The sequence below is a fragment of the Pogoniulus pusillus genome, chromosome 26 (genome assembly GCF_015220805.1).
Source record: "Pogoniulus pusillus isolate bPogPus1 chromosome 26, bPogPus1.pri, whole genome shotgun sequence".
NCBI classification, from domain to species: domain Eukaryota; kingdom Metazoa; phylum Chordata; class Aves; order Piciformes; family Lybiidae; genus Pogoniulus; species Pogoniulus pusillus.
In genome coordinates, this window is record NC_087289.1 from 3430695 (window position 1) to 3452599 (window position 21905).

General features: G+C 45.7%; 1 protein-coding gene across 7 annotated transcripts in view; it reads right to left on the bottom strand.

Moving 5' to 3' along the window:
* LOC135186753 (rho GTPase-activating protein 33-like) overlaps window positions 1–20917 on the bottom strand; it is a 37645-nt gene extending 16728 nt beyond the window's left edge. For all 7 annotated transcript variants that reach the window (XR_010307090.1, XR_010307086.1, XR_010307091.1 and 4 more), the window contains exon 1: window positions 20777–20917. The gene's annotated coding sequence lies outside the window, so the exon portion shown is untranslated. The remainder of the gene's footprint in view (window positions 1–20776) is intronic.
* Window positions 20918–21905: the final 988 nt, after the last annotated feature.

Sequence of the window (21905 nt, forward strand, 5' to 3'; positions counted from 1 at the left end):
ATTGCTCTTCTTTTCATATCCATGGTTACATCCAGGTCCAAATGAAGAAACCTACAAGTTCCAGTGCTTTTCCCTTCTTAAAATCTCCTGCTACGCCTCGGATGCACAAGACAGGGAGAAATGTAGAAGACTTGGACACATCAAATGTTGCATCCAAAGAGAACCTGCAGCATATGGAAATGCTTTCTATTCTTTCTTTCCTTAAGAGGATTATTTTCAGCAGGGCCTGGCTGGCGTCTGCACCAGAGCTAAGCACCACTGACCACGCCAGCCAGCCTTGCCTGCCTGTCAAAGGGTTTCATTAAGACTTTGGTTCCCTGTAGCTCTCATGGTGGCTTGCACGTGCTCACTAAATATCCAGCATCCACCTCCAAGGTATTTGCTGATACAGAAATCTCTTCTTGCCCCCTTGCCCCTCCTCCCAAGAACCCGGGGCCACAGTGCAAGTCACCATCCCGCTGAGAGATTTTCATTACAGAAGGATGGGACAACGGACTCAAGCTGGACATGTATTATCAGAAAGGCAAGAAACTTACAACTGTACATCACATCTGCTCTCACCAAGCCATCAAGCCAGCTAAGAGTGCACTTAAAACACACAGGGCAGAACAAACTGCAACAAAACCCTCCTCCTCCTCTGCTGCTTGTGTTGTGGAACAAGCAGAATTGCTTCTCTGGACCATCTCCGATTGCTGCTGCTGCATCAGCTGCAGAGCCACATCATTGGTTGGCACCTTGGGGCCACTGCCTGGGCTTCCCCAAACCTTATAGCTAAAGAATTATTCCCATGTCTTAAAGACAAACATTTGTCTTACTTCTTTTCTAACCTATCTTGCCTCAAAGTCTGCCCCTGCTCTGCTCCCTCAGACTGCCAGAAAGAGGTGAGGTACATTTGGCTCAAGACAAGGCAGTCAAAGGACAGCCTCATCTGTTTTAGATAACATCACAAATACTTAATCTAGTTTTGAGTCAAAAGTGAGGATTTTAACCACTAAGGTCCTTTGCATCCTAGGAACAAGGCACAGCTCTACCCCTCAGGTAAGCATCAGGACTTCCAGCAGCATCATTCAATGAATCTACCTGGGAGTGAGCTGATTCCTTTCATTTTATTTCTCTGTTACCAGTTGGCACCAAAGCAGGAGAAAGGCTTTTCTCTGACTGTACAGATCTATGCAAGGCATTTGGATTACAAAGCATAGCACATAAAAATGCATATGCTCTGTCAGAACAATCATCACTTCTCAAAAAACACACACAAATCCCATTCAGTTAAAAGCACAGATTCTGGCTGCAATTTTACATGACTAACTTCTGTAGCAGCAATTAGAGCTCAAAGCAGAAATGAAAGCATCAGACACGCTGAACACAGCAGCTGATGTGAAACTCCCCACACTTTACCCAGTGTTTCTCACACATGAGCCATGCTTCTTCTAGAGCTGTTCAGTAACAGAGCCCAAAAGGTAGTTTTAAGTTGGGATACTTGGAAAGAGTTTTTTTTTCCCCTACAGAGAACCACTAGAAATCTTCTGATGAAAACTCAATCGTTTGGAAAATAAGAACTATCCAGACTTTAGTGCTTTAGACTTGCTTTTAATTCTATCCCAATTTGCATTCTGCTGCTACAGAAGCCATACTCCACTGCTCTTTATTTTGAGGACTTTTTATTTTATTTCCCCCCCCTCTTCCCTCCTCCTTTACCCAATATTGAGGAAATTGAAGAACTCAGAAAGCATTCATAAAACTGATTGTTTTGGGAAGGGATGTGGAAAAGTGGCAGCCTGTAAATTGCTGGATCACATCCAATAAGATAGCTTTGAATTTCTACACTGCAATACACCTAGGAAGGTCAAAGAGACTATAAATATGTTTATTTCCTACTTGAATATTGGGGGGGAAGTCCAAAATATTTTAAATGGCTTTAAAAAAAAGAATCACTTGATTCTTTCTAAAGCTGCAACATTTATTCACCAAGAAGTGTTCAGAGAATAAGAATCAACCCCTCCAGAAGTACTTAGGAAAGTACACATCCACAAAGCAGCATTGCTGGAACTGTCACAGCAGTCACACCACTTATACTGATGGATATCAATGCACTAACAACTTCTCCTTGTTTCCATAACCACTCAGTCCTTTACCAAAGGAACATAAAGACTATTTAAGCTAATGCTTGCAAGCTAGGAGGCAAAGTAAGTCTTAACTCTAGGGTTAAATTAAGGGTTCCATCTTCTAGCAAAACCAAATATCAAAGCAACATGATAATCTGACACATTTCTGTGTACAGGAGCTGCAGTAATGAGTGCATATACTGCAGCTAAACATATGCCACAACTTGCCAATATAAACTTTCATTCCCAAGTGGCTGGATGCAGTGTGCCTGTAATCTAAGTTAAATATGAGAGCATCTCAGTGACAGAAGGGCTGTTTCATGACTAGTGACTGCCTTAGGTGGCTCAAGGACTACTTCACCTGTCTCTCTGACACTGCAGCATGTTTTTGAGAGCACAGACTAGGGCTGCCATCTCTCTTGAATGTCTTTGTCTGACCCACATGGCAGCAAGCCCAAGGAGAGTCAATCAGGACTCAGTCTTGATGCGTACTCAAGTCTGGACAGGATCCATAAGCACAGCAAGTTCAGCCACAGGGTAGGGGCATGGCACACCATTTGATAATGCTGTCTCCAAGGACTTCTGAGACTCAGCCCAGTAATTCCCAAGCATTCTGAGTTCCCACCTCTAAAACATAGACAGTAAATAACACTTAGAAAGAGCAGCCTGAAGTTAGTGCTCGGCATGAAACGTTCAGTTTTCTGATCAAATCTTGAGCTGCTGCACTAATAATGTAATACACATAAAGAGGGGCCTGAAAGCTCTATGTCACAGCATCTTAACCTCCTGAAAACTCTGGGTTTTGGCCTTACCCTTCTCCAAATACATGTTCTCTAAAGTCACTGTGAAAATCACCTTAAAATGTGCCCTGCCAGTCTAATAACCTTTAAGAAACAACTACGAGGGTTGCTATGAAGGTTAACCCTGTTAGAAGGGTTAAAGCCCAAGCCCACAGTGGAGATCTTTTAAAGAGTATAAAGTTATATAAGGTTATGTGTGTGCAACCCATGCATAGTGCCTTTGTCTAAATCTCCTGCATTACAAACAAGTCTCTATACCATAAGGGAAAGCCACCAGTCTGAACCCTCACTGCAAGCAGCACCATATTCTGCTTTATATGCACAAAGCCCAGCGTAAAAGCAGATGGAGGGGCTAGTTGTGTTAAGCCCAGGTGATTATTTCACAGGTTTGTGGTTTTGTTTTACATTTTCTTTACCAGCAAAGTGTCCATTAAGTTTTCTGAGTGCAGAAAGCAAAAGGAGAGGAATTTGTGAAGTCGGTAGTCCATATGGCTGGTAGCGAGTTAATCTGCGTCTAAGCAGCAGGTAGCATGAGCCAGGCTGTCTGTTGGGGTTGTTAGTAACCTAGGGGCAGATCATGGAACAGCAGGGAAGAGGATAAACTCAGCCTACAAATACAGTCAGGAATGTGGCAGGAAATTATTTTTGAAAACATACTCTGAAGCATAATAGCAACATCAGACAGTCAAGACCATGCGTATGAAATCTATCCGGACACAGGGCACACACCAGCAGTGTGCAGATTGGGTGGATGAATCTGTGTCCACACACTCAAACCCACACTCTTCAAATAAACACTACATGCACAGAACACATTGACACAAACATTGCTTTCCCCCTACGACTCTAAGCATAAACCAAGACTATTTTCTTTGCTTGTGCTTCATGCAAGCCATATGCCAAATAACTAATAATTAATAAGAATCGTTTTCTAAAGCTGTGTCAACACCACAGAACAAAAGGTAGAATTAGCAGAAGCTGAGAGGTCCACACAATGAGAAAACAAATTAAAAGGGGGGGAAAAAAGAGAAAGTAATCCCCAGGTTGTAAGAACAGCACAGGAGAAAGCGTTTGCACTCCCAGTACAGGCTGTAACATGTGACAGATAGCCAAGAACCAGGTGGCAGAGGGACACAGGCTAAGACAATGTGGAACAGATTTGTTGGGTAGACCAAAACAAGATCTAATTCCATTCTCTAATTTAATGTTGAAAAAGTCACTCAGTAAGAATTTTGATGCTTTATTCCCCTCAGTCTCCACTGTTCAAGACAACGACAGAACATCAAATTACTGTCCAGACTGGAAGGTTTTGGTTTAGTCATCCTTTCTAACTCACTGCTAGCAAAACCCCAGATAACATGAAACCTCCAGCTAACACCACCTTTGGATGAGAAGTGGCAAACATTAGACAAGTTAGGAGGAAGTTCTTCACAGAGAGTGTGATTGGCTTTGGAATGGGCTGCCCAGGGAGGTGGTGGAGTCACCTCCCTGGAGGGGTTCAAGAAAAGCCTGGATGAGGCACTTAGTGCCATGGTCTAGTTGACTGGCTAGGGCTGGGTGCTAGGTTGGACTGGATGATCTTGGAGGTCTGTTTCAACCTGGTTGATTCTATGATTCTAAGTCAAGCAACACAACACCACATATCTGGGTAATCTGCCCTTATTTTGAGGAGAAGGGGTGAAAGATAATCAATCTTTATGAAGATGTAGATACAACAGCACCAATGCACCATTTAGCTCTACAATCAGGAACAGTGGCACTGGTCAGGCCACACCTTGAGTGCTGTGTCCAGTTCTGGGCTCCTCCATTCAAGAGAGATGTTGCAGTACTGGAACATGTCCACAGGAGGGCGACAAAGCTGTGAGGGGCCTGGAGCACAGCCCTGTGAGGAGAGGCTGAGGGAGCTGGGGGTGTGCAGCCTGCAGCAGAGGAGGCTCAGGGCAGAGCTCATTGCTGTCTACAAGTACATGAAGGGAGGCTGTAGCCAGGTGGGGTTGAGCTCTTCTGCCAGGCAACCAGCAACAGAAGAAGGGGACACAGTCTCAAGTTGTGGCAGGGGAGGTCTAGGCTGGATTTTAGGAGGAAGTTGTTGGCAGAGAGAGTGATTGGCATTGGAATGGGCTGCCCAGGGAGGTGGTGGAGTCACTGTCCCTAGAGGTGTTCCAGCAAAGCCTGGATGAGGCACTTAGTGCCATGGTCTGGTTGATTGTCTATGGCTGAGTGCTAGGTTGGACCAGCTGATGTTGGAGGTCTCTTCCAGCCTGGCTGATTCTATGAAAGAATCTTACCAAAGGTAACCTAGTGAAATGCAAGAGAAGGAATCAGTAGGTAGGAGAGTAGATCTGAGGCCTGCATACATCAAACTCTAGCAACTACAGGGCATTGCCACGTCCTTTGCTGACACAGGTCTGCACACACTGCCAGTCCTGTCCCAAAGATCAGTGGTACTCACGAAGCAAGTGTCATAAGTGGAATACCTCTGTAGATAATTAGCACAGCTACACACAAATCTTTTTCCTCATCCTTAACTATCATGCTCCACCTTAGTCACAATGTGCTCCCAAAACACTATGTGTTAAGTCTCATCTGAATTAAGCTGCACGTGGGGAACGCAGCAAATAAACTGCTGTTGAATGTTCTTTGACCTAAAAGTGCTTTCCACAAGTCCTCAAGTTCCACTTTTCTCCCCTTCTTCAGGTTCAGATGCCCTGCATCAACTTATTTCTTTACACAGTCTCTGCAGCTTGATGCCTTTAATTTGTAGTCGTTCTTCTGCTCCATCCCAGATCCTCAGAGTCATCTTAAAGATCATAAATAATGGCACACTGGTCTTGCACTGAATGCAATATTGATTTTAGTACCTTAGCTCATGTGTCAGAAAATTCCTTCCTCCCTCCTGCATTTTCTCCTCCTCCATTAACTCTGTGTTCCTGCAACAGGTCAAAGAACTTCTCTGCACTGTGACCCACTTGGTTTTGTTCAGTCAGGAGGAAAAAGTGGAGAAGCAGCTCTTCAGAGGGCTGGTTACAACTCTTTGTGCCACTCCTGCTATCACTCACACACGCACACAGAGTGTGTGGGGACACAGTTTGACCTTGCAGGTAAGTTACTTTGCCAGTTGACCAGCTGGCATTGCCTAAGATGCCCAGAGGGAAATAATGTTGAGATGCTCAACACTTCCATGCTGACTGCACAGCTCCCATTTCTGATGGCCCAGGAGTGCTTTGCTCTGCTCAGTTCTTTAAAGAACAACTGTTGAGTTAATGGGGAGGTTTTGTGCATGCTAATTATAGCAGACAAACCCCCATTGTTTGTGTTCAAGGCTGGGTCACACTCTGTTGTTACAAAGCTTTTGTAACTCTACTAATGTCTTTAATGTAAGCTCCTATTAATTGTATATTCAACTTAATTCTTAAGCTCAGTGCTAGTGGATTGCACTGGCCAGGCAGCTGACTGCAATTACAGTGTACTTATAGTGTGCTTAACCCACATTTATAAACCACATTAATTCTCATGATTCTCTTTTAATTTGGTGCACGATTGACAGCCTTTCGCTTTTGCTCCACAGATCAGCTCCAGCATGAGTGGCAGCCAAGTAAACACAGAGTGTTATCCAGCTAAGAAGACTCTCTCTTGCTCAGGAAGAGAGTGTTTCATTGAGTAATTGGAACTACACTACTGCTCCAGCTCTCTGGAAGTCTTCTTTTTTTTCTTCTATGTGTTGGCTTATTAGAAATCTTATTTCCCAAAGAGACACCCTGTCAGAAGGCATAAACAGGAGTCCAGGGGAACTGCAACTACCTGAAGGGGCACTGTAGCCAGGTGGGGGGTGGCCTCTTCTCGCAGGCACCCAGCAACAGAACAAGGGGACACAGTCTCAAGTTGTGCTGGGGTAGGTCTAGGCTGGATGTTAGGAGGAAGTTCTTCACAGAGAGAGTGATTGGCATTGGAATGGGCTGCCCAGGGAGGTGGTGGAGGCACCGTCCCTGGAGGTGTTCAAGGAAAGCCTGGATGAGGCACTTAGTGCCATGGTCTGGTTGACTGGCTAGGGCTGGGTGCTAGGTTAGACTGGATGATCTTGGAGGTCTCTTCCAACCTGGCTGATTCTATGATTGCCAAAGCTGCTAAGACACCTACAGCCTTCAAAACAGAGTTTCCCCATCCATGAAGTTCCAGGCCACTGTGCAGCATTTCAGCAGTTCTAGAAGCCAGATGAAGTATTTCATCAATGGTTTCAGAATGGTTTTGGGCTGCATCTAGAAGTGCTTTTTTTGCCTATACTGAACACCTCCGAGAAGCACTGATAAAATCCAGCATGTTGCATAAATCTGGAGAAAAGCCAACACCTCATTTACTCTGTTGGCTGTCAGCCTGTATAAACTGCCATTTTTGAATGACTTAAGAGCACTGAGGCATACAGGTCTTCCTGGTGCTACTGCCATGACTTATAATAGGATCAGGGTGCAAACTACTTATGTGCTAGAAAGGATAAGATGAGGGTGGGCCACACAGAAGTGCAACATATTGGAACTTCAGGATGACAGTTGTGGTTTGGCTGTATCCTGTACCATCTCCACTTCCCTGACACTGCAATTAGCAAGTAGCTCCTACCTAGAGATGCTTTCCTGAGTAACAAATCATCTTCACCTGCAGATCCTATTTTTCCTTCCTTCCTCCCCCTTTTTTTTAGCTCTCCAGGAAATAATAAAGAGAAAATGAAGAAAGTCCTGTGGGGAGACACTAGAAAGATCAGTGCTCTGGAGAGGTGCTGGAACATGTCCAGAGAAGGGCAATGAAGCTGGTGAGGGGTCTGGAACACAAACCCTCTGAGGAGAGGCTGAGGGAGCTGGGGGTGTGCAGCCTGCAGAAGAGGAGGCTCAGGGGGGATCTTATTGCTGTCTACAACTACCTGAAGGGAGGCTGTAGCCAGGTGGGGTTGGGCTCTTCTGCCAGGAACCAGCAACAGAACAAGGGGACACAGTCTCAAGTTGTGCTGGGGGAGGTCTAGGCTGGATGTTAGGAGGAAATTGTTGTCAGAGAGAGTGATTGGCATTGGAATGGGCTGCCCAGGGAGGTGGTGGAGTTGCTGTCCCTGGAGGTGTTCAAGCAAAGCCTGGATGAGGCACTTAGTGCTGTGGTCTGGTTGACTGGATAAGGGCTGAGTGCTAGGTTGGACTGGCTGATGTTGGAGGTCTCTTCCAGCCTGGTTGATTCTATGATATCATTAAAGAAGAAGATAATGTGGTGTTTGCTGTGAAGAAGATTTAAGGAAGGTATCAAATAGGGGAAAAATTGCTTGGAGAGGAAAGAGAAATAATTTTCTGTTCAGGGAGCACAGGACATGAAGCAATGGACTAAAATTGCAGCAAAGATTCTTTAAATTAAGCATCAAGAAAAATCTCTGCAAGTAAGAACAGTGCATGCTGGTTGGCAAGAGGGGTTCTATTCTCTCTTACCCCCCTCTCCCACTCAGAGCTGGCTAGGCAAATAGCCATCAGGCACAGCTTAAAGAGCAGCTCATTTTAGGGCATACAGACAGGTTTAATGCCTTCCCAGGCTTTCCTACAGATCTCTTTTTCCATTATTCCCCTAACCTTTATATTACCTTGCTTTGTCTGACTTTTTCTCTCTTATTAGCATTTCAAGGTGGTGGAGTCACCATCCCTGGTGGTGTTCAAGCAAAGCCTGGATGAGGCACTTAGTGCCATGGTCTGGTTGACTGGCTAGGGCTGGGTGCTAGCTTGGACTGGATGAGCTTGGAGGTCTCTTCCAATCTGATTGATTCTATAATTCCATAAGTGGCAATATCACTCTTACTATACAACTTACCACTGATACTCAATCCTTCTCTCATTTGTTTTTCCCCCTCTTGAAAAAGATATCCATTTCAAACCCTCTCTATTTACTCACATAGCTACACAAATAAATATTCTCAATAAAAATATTCTTTGAGATAGTAAAATGCTCATTTCCAACCCCCCTCATTTTTGTTAGGTTCCCGGGGGGGGGGGGGGGGGGGGGGGGGAATGGCATTTTAGATGATAGTTTTCAGCAAAAAGGATTTAATCTTTGACTTATCCTAACCTGAAGTAGTGGTTTCGGTGTTCCTTTTATTGTTCCTTTTAACCCTTTCTTGCATTAAGCTCTCCATTAGCACATCATTTAAAAGTAAAGCAACCCAAAAGGTGAACATGCATTTTTGGGAAAACAAAGCCAACCAAACTATAGAGACTGCAGGTGTTGATCTTGTAGTCAATGCTAGCCCAAAATCCATGCCCACGAGTGCATGTTTAAACACACACCCAATACCCAAACTTCACAAATCCAGAACTCGCTTAATCTCTGTTTAACAAAACTCAAACAGGGAAGCCCTCTGTCCCCAAATGCTGCTCTGCCTTTATCCCAACAGGTGGGCTTTGGGCTTCACTGTAGATGTGATTATTGCTGCCCAAGTCTTTGCCTTTCTCTGGGAGCCACACTCTTTATGCAGGATGACTCATTAGCCTCCAACCCCAGCGGGGAGCTGGCATCCAATTAAGGAGCTGACAGTCCTCCAGTGCCTCCCACTACTCCTCTAAGGCTCTGTTTACAAACACAGGCTGTTGTGCCCATAAGGGAGGGAAAGTTGAAAGTCCCCCTGCCAGGCCAGTTTGTTCAGAGTCTTCAGAGCCCTTTAAACAATACCTTTGTAGGGTAAAGAGTGGACATACTGCTTGCAGCAGGATGCAAGTCAGCCTAATGGCTGCATCTGTGGTTGGCGGGAAAGGGAGCAGCAGTTGGTGTCGAAACAGGAGCATCAGGACACAGATCTGGGTTTCAGCTGGGAAGCCAAAGGAGATTAGCAGACAAGGAAATGTTGCTGAATTCTGCACGGGAACCCACCTAAAGAGTTTGTCCATAGTGATGTAAAGCTCTCTTAGGCAAAGAGATAGGCTTTTGAATATAAAATTACATGTGCAACAATATTTGTAGAACAAGGAGACAAATCACTTCAATGATTCACAGTAAAGAAGCTCCAAGCTCCTCACACACTTGAGCAAGAACAGGGTGTTACTCACAGGGAACACAGGGACTCACTGCAGAGCATCTCTGCCTTTGATCTGATTGTCCTGGTCTCATTTGTGGGCACTGCTTAGATTTCCCCCCCGCCCTTTCAGCTAGCTCCAAAGAAAGTAAAGTGCCCAGAAAACTATGACCTCTGCTGCCCAATTTTCATTTGGCACCAGCTAAACCAAATGACTGTTCCTACTCAGGTAGCATGAAGTTGTTGTTCCAGGGCAGGCATCTAAAGTCAGAAAAGCCCCAACTAACTTGGCCCATAGGAGATCTGCCTAGCAGCAAGTCTGAAATTTGGCTTCAAATTTACATGTTCTTGAGTATTTACAGGATTTGGGGATCATGATCTAAATCCCAATCTTCATCTACAGCTCTCTTAGGTACAAAAATCACCAGGCTGATCCAGACACCGAGCTAAATTTATTTGATTTTAACATAGTCTTATCCTTTGAAACAACCTGCACTTGCTCCAAAGCAAAGAATTGGCTGCTTTTCCATAGTGAGGAATGATGATACTGCCTTGAGAAGGCCTCTGTTCCATACTGCTTTGCTGGGTAAACAATAGAGCACAGATGGAACTCAAGAGAAACAGAGAAGCACCAGATTGTGGCTCCTAGCTCCTCCAAAGTTGTTTTGCACTCTGCAGAGCAGGTATAAAGTGTTATGTTTGGCTTCAGCACTGCTTCCTTCAAGATCCTTCACACACACACTGTTAGAGTGATACAATGGACTGACTTAGGTCTTTGTGTAATGTATATATCACAACAGAGATGCTGACATAGAGATTTCAGTAAGAAGTAGCTATTTCTTTGTAGATTACACAGTAGGCAAAGCTTCAGCCAGAGAAGGTGCTCGCAGGCAAACAGAAAGCAAGGCTTTGGTCAGAAATCCACTGTCAGAACAACTTTAACAGCCCCAAGAATTTATCCCTCCACCTCCTCTAGATGACAACTAGAAATTAACAGCTTAATACCTTGAATCTGTACTTCAAGTTACATCAGTGCTTCCAACCTGCAGCAGTGCAGTTCAAGCAGTAGCGATTCCATAGCCTCTCTAGCTTATTGTGGTTAGTTGAGTTTCATCCCCTTCCCTCATATTGAGTTGGAATGTAACTTGTCTTACCTTCTGACCACTCTGAATCTCTTCACTGTGCATGGAATCATAGAATTAACCAGGTTGGAAGAGACCTCCAAGCTCATCCAGTCCAACCTAGCACCCAGCCCTAGCCAGTCAACCAGACCATGGCACTAAGTGCCTCATCCAGGCTTTGCTTGAACACCTCCAGGGATGGTGACTCCACCACCTCCCTCTGGGCAGCCCATTCCAATGCCAATCACTCTCTCTGCCAACAACTTCCTCCTAACATTCAGCCTATACTTTGAGACGAGTTGACCTCTCTTCTCTGTACTCTCTCATGGCAGTGGTAGACTGCCATCAGACTTCTCAGCCCTCCTCTCCAAGCTAAGCATACCCAGCTCCCTCACCCTCAGCCTCCAGACCAGCTCAGTGGCTCTCCTACTAGAGTCTCCAGTTTGTCAACAACCTTCTCACACTGTGAACAGCAGAGTTAGATAGATCACACAGTACTCCAGACTGAGCTTTACCAGTGCCTAGTAAAGGTCACTAAGCATCTCACCCAGTCTCTTGACTGCAGCCTTACTACTACATCCCAGTATACAGCAAGCCTTTTCTGCCCACTTTTGCTTTGTCTAGCTAGCTGTACAACAGCCTGTTCATTGGATGTGTCAAATCATAGATCCCTGGAATCCTTTCTGATGCCTGGTACTAAAATTGCTGTCTTTCTGTGCTCAGTATTTCCAATCAAGCCAACTATATGAACCTTTAAATTCTATTAAAAGTCTTGACAGTGATACACCCACTTTTCCTGGACACCATGTACTCTCATTAAAAAAGCCAAACCTCTAACCACACTGGTTTAAATCCTGTGGCACAGCCCAATTCATCTGTGAAAGACCAACAGATGGACAGAGACACCCTCCTCCCCCCCTTAGCTGGTATGCTGTGTTCAGGCTACACATGCTGACCACTCAGTGTGGATGAAATTGAAATCCACCTTGATGAACTTCCTAACAAGTTCTGTGTGTCTCTCTCCTTGTTCCTCTACCAGTCGTGCTCTCTGTCTAAATTTCCCTCTAATTAATTCCATATTAAGCCCTGAAAGTCTGCAGGGACCTCTCAGGCATCCCTTGTCTCTTTCTGTATGGACCTTCTGGGTTCCCAGTGATAAGCCCACTGGTAAAAAGCAGACATCTGTGCAGCAGCTCACAGGCTGCAATTTCAGGTATAGCATGTGTTGCACCTTGAACTACTGTCTCGTTTCAGGCCCCACCATTGAGACCAATTAAGTACAGAGCATGCAAGGAGCCAACCGAGTGTCGCGTGCTGACTACAACTACAAGGACTTAGAGGCCACAAATCTGTTATTACCAAGCTGTTCCTGACAGCAGCATGCTGCCTTCTAACAAAAAGAATAGATTAGGATCAATCAAGTCTCCCTCCGGCTTGTCAGTGGGACTTTGGACCACACCTTCCACCCAAAACTTTCCTCTTCTCTTCTGAACACCTAGCCAGATCCAGGCTAACAAGGTGGCTGCTGAGTCAAGCATGAGCTGGACCATATGTTCATAATTAGTTAACTTCTTGCTTTGTCACTAGAGGCACTATCAATAAATCAGCAGCAGCCCATAGTGGCCTCAGGAGATGCAAGGAGTCACCCGCAGCCAGCACAGAGCCCTCCCCTCCGCACAGGCGGCCGGCCGCATTTCAGTCCAGCTGCGGCATTGTGCCCCGAATTAACTTCATCCTCAATTTAAAAAGCCAGCATGAAATCAAGAGACTCGAGAGAAAGAATAAAGAGAAAGAAGAGGAAGGGGTGGGAGGAGAGGGAAAAATCCCAGCAAGTCAACTAAAAACATCTGATGAGTGACAATCGCATGCAAAGGATGGCCTCGCTTAAGCTGTTGCTGCGAGGCTGCTTGCTGGCAGTACGTTAATGTGCAAAGCCACTCTGCCTCTTATTCCCCAGCACTGTGGTTGAGGGTTTCTTGTTAGATGCTGAAGGGGAGACCCAGGGGTATACTTGCTTTTCAACCGGTAAACCACATCGCCAAATAACAGCCTAGCTAGTGAGTGAGCAGCAGGCAGCAGCATGAGGCTGGGCCAGGCTGGCTGCAGCAGTGTCTCAAGGGGAGCACACCGCACGCAGCACCGCCTGCAGCTGCATGCCTGAGTGTACAGTGATGGCACTGGGGTACATCCTGTGAACAGCCTCATCTCCAGCAGAGCACATGGCAGTCAGCTGTGATCACTGCTTCATCAGTGAAAAGACCACTGGTGGTCCAGACATGGCACACTAAAACAGCTCCTGTGTTTTCGGCTTGCGGATACCACATTGAGCTCAGACATTCCCCGACCGGGGAAAGCACATGGCAAAACAGAATGAGCTGCCCAGGGTGGTGGTTGAGTCACCAACCCTGGATGTGTTTAAGGGTCGTTTGGATGTGGTGTTTTGGGATATGGTTTAAGGTCAATCTTGTAGAGTAGGGTTATAGGTTGGACTTTGTGATCCTGAGGGCCTTTTCCAACCTGGATGTTTCTGTGATAGTCACTCTGACTGGCATTAGGCAGTGCAGACTTCTAGGAAAGCAATCCACAGTGCTCGAGTCCAGAGCCTGCCTATCCTGAGGTCCCACCCTTGTTGACTGCAGGCTTACTCAGGAAACCCACTGTCACCCACAACTACACACTGAAATGCTTCTAGTGAACTGCTGGTGCCTGCCTGGAGGTTTAGCTAAGCCAAGCCTGTGCTTGCAGTGCTTCCACTGATAACTTTTATTTCGGTATAGGTGCACCTGTAAAGGTTGTTGCTGAAAGGTGGAGGAAGGGCTCTCGTCCTCTGGATCTGATGGAGCCTGTGAAGATGCAGCCGTGAAATAATTCCTGTTCCCCTGTTTCTGCTCTTTCTGCACCAGCCTCTCATCTCTGACAATCCCAGCCCTTCACCAGTTTTCTCAGGCTGCATTGCTGCTCTGCTTATCCCACCTGCCTTCTCTCTGCTTTCCATAACTGCTCCCTCCTCTAAGAAAATCTGTTGCCCTTGCCCTTCTAGTCTCCTTTGCAGGAGATGTTGGCTGCTTATGCTAGCAGGCTTCTCTCTTCTTCTCAATGATGGAGAGTAGGCTGAGAAGGCACCTTCTCTCCCCCTCTTGAGTGGAACTTCTCAGATTCATCTGTTCTTTTCTGTCCTGTGTACATGCACACACAAAGCTTGAGAAATCAAATCAATCAACCATCCCTGGGGGGCAAGAGAGGCTCAGGCAAACCCCAGAGAAGACTGTATGGAGGATGTGATGACAGGTCTAGTCAGTACTTCTGAAAAGTCTTGGAAGCTGCTGCCTAAAGTTGGAAAGACTCAGCCCACAACCACCTGTACAGGATTCAGGAGTGCTCTGAGCCCATGAAGACAAGCATACCTCCAATCTCTTGCAGAGGATGTGAAGACAGGAATTCATGACACTTCACAGCAAAAAGCAAGCAAGAACAGACTTCAGTGGTCTGAATACAACTACTAAAAATGTCTCTTAGGTCCTGGCTTACAGCACTCTTAGATATCACAGCAAATATTTACTGGATAAAACCCATGAGCTGCTGCTAGTGCAGAAATAAGGGTCTAGACCCTATCTCAGAGAGGAGTGATATAATGGATATGTTGGAGCCCTGGTCTTGGTTGCATACTCCCTCTTTACTAGGAGGTCCTGCTTTGACAGGCTGGAGAGGTAGGCACAAGCCAACCTCATGAGGTTCAACAAGATGAAGTACAAGGCCCTGCAGCTGGGTTGAGACAATCCCGAGCACAAATCCAGGCTGGGCAGTGATTGGCTGGAGAGCAGCCCTGAGAAGAGGGACTTGGGGGTGCTGCTGGACAAGAAGCTCAGCAGGAGCCAGCAGTGTGCACTTGCAGCCCAGAAAGCCAAACAGAGCCTGGGCTGCAGCAGGAGAAGTGTGGCCAGCAGGGCCAGGGAGGTGATTCTCCCCCTCTGCTGTGCTCTGCTGAGACCCCACCTGGAGTACTGCATCCAGCTCTGGAGCCCCCACTACAAGAGGGATGTGAAGATGCTGGAGTGTGTCCAGAGAAGGGCCATGAGGATACTCAGAGGGCTGCAGCAGCTCTGCTGTGAGCACAGACTGAAAGAGTTGGGGCTGTGCAGGCTCAAAGATCATCCAGTCCAACCTATCCCCCTGACCTCCTTGCTCCAGGCAAGGGCTTTTAAAACACTGAGTGAAGCTTGGCCATAACTGAGAAAGCTGAGCAGTCACAGTGGTGTGGGGTTGGTTTTGAGGGTATTGTTTGATAGAGTATATGAAAGAGTGACATGAAAGAGGGAGAAACATTGAGACAGAGAGTTACAACATAAAGTCTCATCACTTAAGGAGAAAAAATAATCTATGGCATGGACTCTTTTCTCAAGTCTCACAGCTCATTACTAATAACTTGCTGATTCTTTCTCTGACATGACCTTTTCTGTCACTGGCAGACTTGAATTCAAAGAAAACTTTTTTAATTTCATTTTTTTCCCCCTGAGAAGGTTCTTTTTCAAACCTGGCCATCATTAAAAAGAAAAACAATAATCAGATGTATAAAACCACAAGAAGATAAGAGAGACATCATTGCTTTTTACAGAGTTCCTTGATCTTTTCATTTTGCACTAAGTAGTCTGTCAAAGCCCCCCCCCCCCCCCCCCCCCCCCACCTTTATAGGGAAGACAAAAGCAAAGCCCCAAGCAGAAACAAGCTCCATGAAACCTGATTAGCACAGCCAAACTCCCATGCTGGTGAAATGTGATGGCAGTTTGAGCCTATGTGCTTTTAAGAACACCACCAAGTTACAGACCTCCAGGAGGTGTAGTGCAAAGTATAACCTTTGGGTTTCTACTCATACTCCTGCATCCCTATAAAACTGACTGAAAAGTCAGGCTCTCCCCTTCCCCCCCCCCCAGTCTCTATGCTCCTGGGAAAGATGCCCAGGTTCTTATCTGCTGCAGAGGAGTGAGGTCTGGTTGTCAGCCCTGGCAATGCTGCCAGCTAGCCCTGGAGGCTGCCAAGCCGAATTTTGTGCTGCGTCACAAATGCTTTTGGTATAGGGGTAGAGAGGGGAGGGGGCACTGGGCCCAGGACATTGCTTTGTGTGTGAAGTTTTGACTGTGTTAAGCCCAGGTTGAAGGACTGAGCCAAGGCTGAGTATGAATTTGTGTATTTCATATGAACTGTAACATCACAGTATATAAAATTGCCTGTCCATTGAGACATTCCAATTCTCCAGTCTTGCATCAGGAAGTTTGCAGATGACACCAAGCTAGGAGCAGGTGTTGATCTGTTGGAAGGTAGGAGAGCCCTGCAGAGGGACCTGGACAGGCTGGATGGGTAGGCAGAGGCCAATGGGATGAGATTTAACAAGGCCAAGTGCAGGGTTCTGCACTTTGGCCACAACAATCCCAAGCAGCACTACAGGCTGGGGACAGAGTGGCTGAGAGCAGCCAGGAAGAAAGGGACCTGGGGGTGCTGGTGGATAGTAGCTGAAGATGAGCCAGCAGTGTGCCCAGGTGGCCAAGAGAGCCAATGGCATCCTGGCCTGCATCAGGAGCAGTGTGGCCAGCAGGACAAGGGAGGTTATTCTGCCCCTGTACTCAGCACTGTTCAGGCCACCCCTTGAGTGCTGTGTCCAGTTCTGGGTTCCTCAATTCAAGAGAGATATGCTGGAAGGTGTCCAGAGAAGGGTAACAAAGCTGGTGAGGGGCCTGGAACAAAAACCCTATGAGGAGAGGCTGAGAGAGCTGGGGGTGTGCAGCCTGCAGAAGAGGAGGCTCAGGGCAGAGCTCATTGCTGTCTACAACTACCTGAAGGGAGGCTGTAGCCAGGTGGGGTTGGGCTCTTCTGCCAGGCAAGCAGCAACAGAGCAAGGGGACACAGTCTCAAGTTGTGGCAGGGGAGGTCTAGGCTGGATGTTAGGAGGAAGTTGTTGGCAGAGAGAGTGATTGGCATTGGAATGGGCTGCCCAGGGAGGTGGTGGAGTCACCATCCCTGGAGGTGTTCAAGAAAAGCCTGGCTGAGGCACTTAGTGCCATGGTCTGGTTGACTGGCTAGGGCTGGGTGATAGGTTGGACTGGCTGATCTTGGAGGTCTCTTCCAACCTGGTTGATTCTATGATTATTCTCTTGCCCCTTTTTGGAGCAACAGAGCAGTCTGCCCACTCATTAAGGCACAATAAATGTCATTCAGCATCTAGTTCAGCCCACAGATGTTCTGCTTTCCTGTCTGGTCTCTCTTCAGCAATGAACATAACTTTATTGTTGCACAGAAAAACAAGCAAGCAAGCAAACAAACAATAAAACCCCACGCTAAAGACCAACCAACCAAACTACAAATGAACACACACACAAAAAAAAACCCCACCAAACCCCAAAATTCATCTAGTCCAAGTTTGGAAATCACATGGAAATATGCATGCCTCAAGATTACCTGACCTCAGGCTCAAGTTTTTGGCACTGTATTTACATAATTGTCTTTGAAAGTCACCTTAAAAGGTCTTAGAGATGAAAAAGTTAAGCACAGCTCTTCAAATTTTGAGGTTTGGAGTGTAATCTCCTCCATTTACCCTGCTGAACACCACCTTGAAGTGCCCGGGAGGGATGGATGCTAGCAAGCCCTCTAGTGTCCGCCTCCAGCCTGCTTCTATAAAACACTGACATCCAGCAATGCATGAAACCCCTAACATTAGCAACAAGGTCTCTCTCCAAATTCCTGCTAGCAAACCTCATCTTTGCTCTTAAAATCGTCCATGATTAGTGTTACTCTCAAAAATAAAACCTCTAGCAGTCAGAGAGGGCAGTTCCTCAGTAAGAGCATCTAACAGTAACCTTCTCATCACACATTTGGGGTAAACAAAGAGAAAAAAAGTGAATTATTGATGGCCACTTTGCAGGCCAGCAGCCAACCCAGAAATGAGCACTGTAGAGCCTTTCAGTTTCCCAGTGAAGCATTTTGTTCTGCAAAGCCACAACTCCTTTGTGCTCGAGGCACCAAGTATGCTTGCCCAGACTCTTCCCTGCAGATTTGTATCTCCTGGGTGCTGGAGATTACAGCTAGGTCTAAGCCTTATCACTGAACTCAAACCCCTTTGAAATTTGAGGAATAACAAATCAACATCCAACAGCAGCATGGCAGATTAAATTAGTTCACTTCAGGTGAACCTATTGCTTTTCAAACAATACATCTTCCCATCTCTAAAAGGGAAGTCAGGTCAACACCCGAGGAAAGGGTCCAAACATGCATGTCAAGAGGCTAGCTAGAGATATCAGCCACTGAGAGCTCTGTGGCTGCAAAGAGGTCTCACTTCTGTCCAACTAGAAAGGGAAAAGAAAGATTAAAGAGAACCCACAGCAGCTTCTGTGATGCTCAGTAGCTGTCCTTTAAGTCTCTGTTCCTTGCAGTCACATCAAGACACTAGGATGCAAAGACCTTGATCCAAGAGGAAAAGTGTCCTTTCCAAAGCTTGCTCCATTGCATGCACTAACCTCTTCTTTCTTTCCCTGCTGTACTACTGCAGTTTGCAATGGAATCATAAAATTACTGTAAGGCATGGATGAATCCTGCCCTCTCATCCAAGGGCAGTTAAACCCCAAGGATTTCTCTTGTTCCTTATTCACTCTCAGGCCTTTTTACACAATTTTGGCACAGTACAAAGCTGCCAAGTGGATGCAAACCTCCTCCCCCCCCACCCTTTTCACCTCCAGGGACACAAAGTATAAGGAAAAAAATAAAATGAAATAAAAATCCTGTTTGCAGTTATTCTCCACTGCACATCACTGCTGCAAGAGACTGGACATTGCCCTTGAAGTGTGTAAACTTTTGCCTAAAATTCAATTTCAGAAGAATTCGAGGGAGAAAACAGCTCTGATGTGTTTTGAATGGAATTCTTCTCCCTAAAAGGCTTTGGGATTTGGAAGACATTTACTCTTTTAATCCATTATATCAAAATCATTGACAAAATCACAATGAAACATTTTGTTCCTCACTGAAAACAAAAACCAAGGAGGGAAAAAAAGAAAAGAGAGGGGAAAAAAAAATCTCTCTCAGAGAATTAAAAAGCATTCAGGTTTCATTCCAACGAGCTGGGCGTCAGGACCTCAGCATTCTTCCAGAAAAGAGATTATTGTCTCCAGCCAGCTCCAGTGTAAGCCTGTAAAATCCTCTGCCAATCTTTTAGATGAATTACCAGCCAACTAATTCCTTTTCATCACCAGTTCATCGAACACTACCTGCATGGACTAGGAGCTGGACATTTCATGTCTGCAGAGAGAGCTGTTTCACTAGAGGATCTCCCTAGTGACTTGCTGGTTTGACTCAGCCTTTGAATGGCATGCACAAAAACTCTGACTTCTTTCTCAGCTTGTGACAACACCACCCTTCACCTTCTGACCCCTGACACATTTCCACACATCCTAAGATCCTTCTTTCCTCGTTGATTAGGGAAGGCAATGCTATACAGCTCTGCGACAGGGAGATGCCCTCACATATATTTACTCAAATTGGAGATCTCTGCCAAACCTCCCAACTGCCAGCCAAGAATGGAAAGTGCCCAGCTCTACACCCAAGGAGAGATGGAGAAGAGCCAGACTGCCAACTCCTGAGCACCAGCCAAGAGGAAAAGCGCTGTTAAATAGGTGAAGCCCAGTACATAGGTATTGGCAGTACAGTGCACACTGGGGGAGCTCACAGGCCAGGTTATGAAGCAGGCACATATATGCATCCGTGGCTGATTAGATAGAGGGTCCCATTCAACTCTGCATCTGAGCCCATGAAAATTCATCCTAATTTGGATGAAACTCCCTAGCTAAGCCGTTGTTGTTGTTTTTGGCAGGTCTCCCTCCAAAATAGTTTGATTTCAATAGAAAACACCATGGAGAAAACCACAGCTTTTCAGCACACCAGTCCCTCTCTCATAGACTCAGCAATTCCCCCAAACCCATGCTGGTCACCACTCACAACACAGACAAGAGAAACTGTTTCTATCATCTCTTATTTAACCATAGGACTGCCTCAGTGCATTTGTTTACACTGCTGAATCACTCTTCCTGAGAGTAAAAGGTTACTTCACTGCAGAAGTCTAGGCTGGATGTTAGGAGGAAGTTCTTCACAGAGAGAGTGATTGGCATTGGAATGGGCTGCCCAGAGGGGTGGTGAAGGCACCATCCATGGAGGTGTTCAAGAAAAGACTGGATGAGACACCACCTGGCCACAACCTCCCTTCAGGTAGTTGTAGACAGCAATAAGGTCACCCCTGAGCCTCCTCTTCTCCAGGCTAAACAACCCCAGCTCCCTCAGCCTCTCCTCCTAGGGTTTGTATTCCAGTTCCAAAGCAATTCAAGAGGAACTCAGTGTGATAGTTATCAATTTGGATTTTCATTATGTTAGGAGTACAACACACACAAACTGATCAAATAATATCCATTACTCAATTTAACTCTCTAGATCACTAAAACATGTTAACCTTTTCATACTGCTGCTAAACCACAACTTATTTCCTTGAAAGAAAAGCCAAGCTTTTTTTTTCTGAACACAGACAGTTAAGGACCAGTAATATCAAATCTCCTTCTACAGGTGTATCAGGGATGTATCTCAACCAGAAAACACAGAAATAGCATCACACATACCTAAATGCACAGTGTACCTTAATTACAAACCAAACCAAGGCAATGAAGCCACCAAGAGAAATGTACCCAGCTTCTGTTTACTCACCTCTCTCATTGTAGGAGCTGCAGGTAAACTCAGAAAGGTTTATTATAGGTTTTCCATCTTGAAATCACCTGTTTAAATTGAAACCCCACAGATGCTAGGCAGCATAAGAGAACTGGACCCCCAACAGCACTGAACACCCAACCTAAGTAACTGCATTTTGCAACCAATCAAATCCACAGGTGTTTTATATTGCCAGCTGGCAATTATTCTAAAACTAGAAACTGGTGTGAGAGTGGTGAAAAAGGAAAACTTAGCCCTAAAATGTAGCAGGGAGAGACAAGGGAGAAAGATTTGCAAACACTCCTCTAAAACATTGGTGTATCACGCAGCAGACTGAGTGAACTTAGTCATCCACCTACAAGGCTGGTTAATGTCAGCTGGAATATTCTCTGGGATGGGTCAGTTCTTGCAATATTTATGTTGGGGAAGATTGTGAATAAGTCTGTTTTCTTTCTACTGAAAAGCAAAGGAAAAGACTTTATGTGACAGCACTTCCCAAAGACACCACGGCACTATAGAGGGAGAAGAAGTGTAAAAAGTAAAGCAGGAGTCTGGCACAAGGACAAAAGGGATTATACCTGCTATGAATACACTCAGATTGGAAACCAGAAAGTGTCTAGCCATCAGAGCTCGGAGTATGGTGTAGCCTCACAGTGGGGATAACATAAGGAAAATAACCTAATTAGTTTTAAGAGGGAGATTGAGAAGTTTAAGAATGTCTCAACAGCAGGGGACTGGATTTGGGAAGTGCCTTTTAGTCCTGCATCCAAGGAGGAAGAACTGGGCAGAGAACAACCAGAACTTGTGCTTGCACAGATTTCCATTCAGAACCATTCTTGAGAATCAGTCTCATCAGGTTTGATCCATCACACCTTTAGTGCACAAACACTGCCAAGAGTGTTTGTAACTGCAAGTGCCAAATACCTGTGTGTACCTGACTATAGGTTAATACAGAGTTATTAACCTAGCCTCTATTTTGCCACTGATATACTAACCATTCATAAGAGAGATGTGAAGCACCATAGCAGCAACATGGCAGGCCAGGTGAAGAGGATTTGAGATGGGTCTGGACACTCATGCAGGTGTTAGCATGGAAAGTAATACATGGTGAGAGTAAATCCAGGATAAA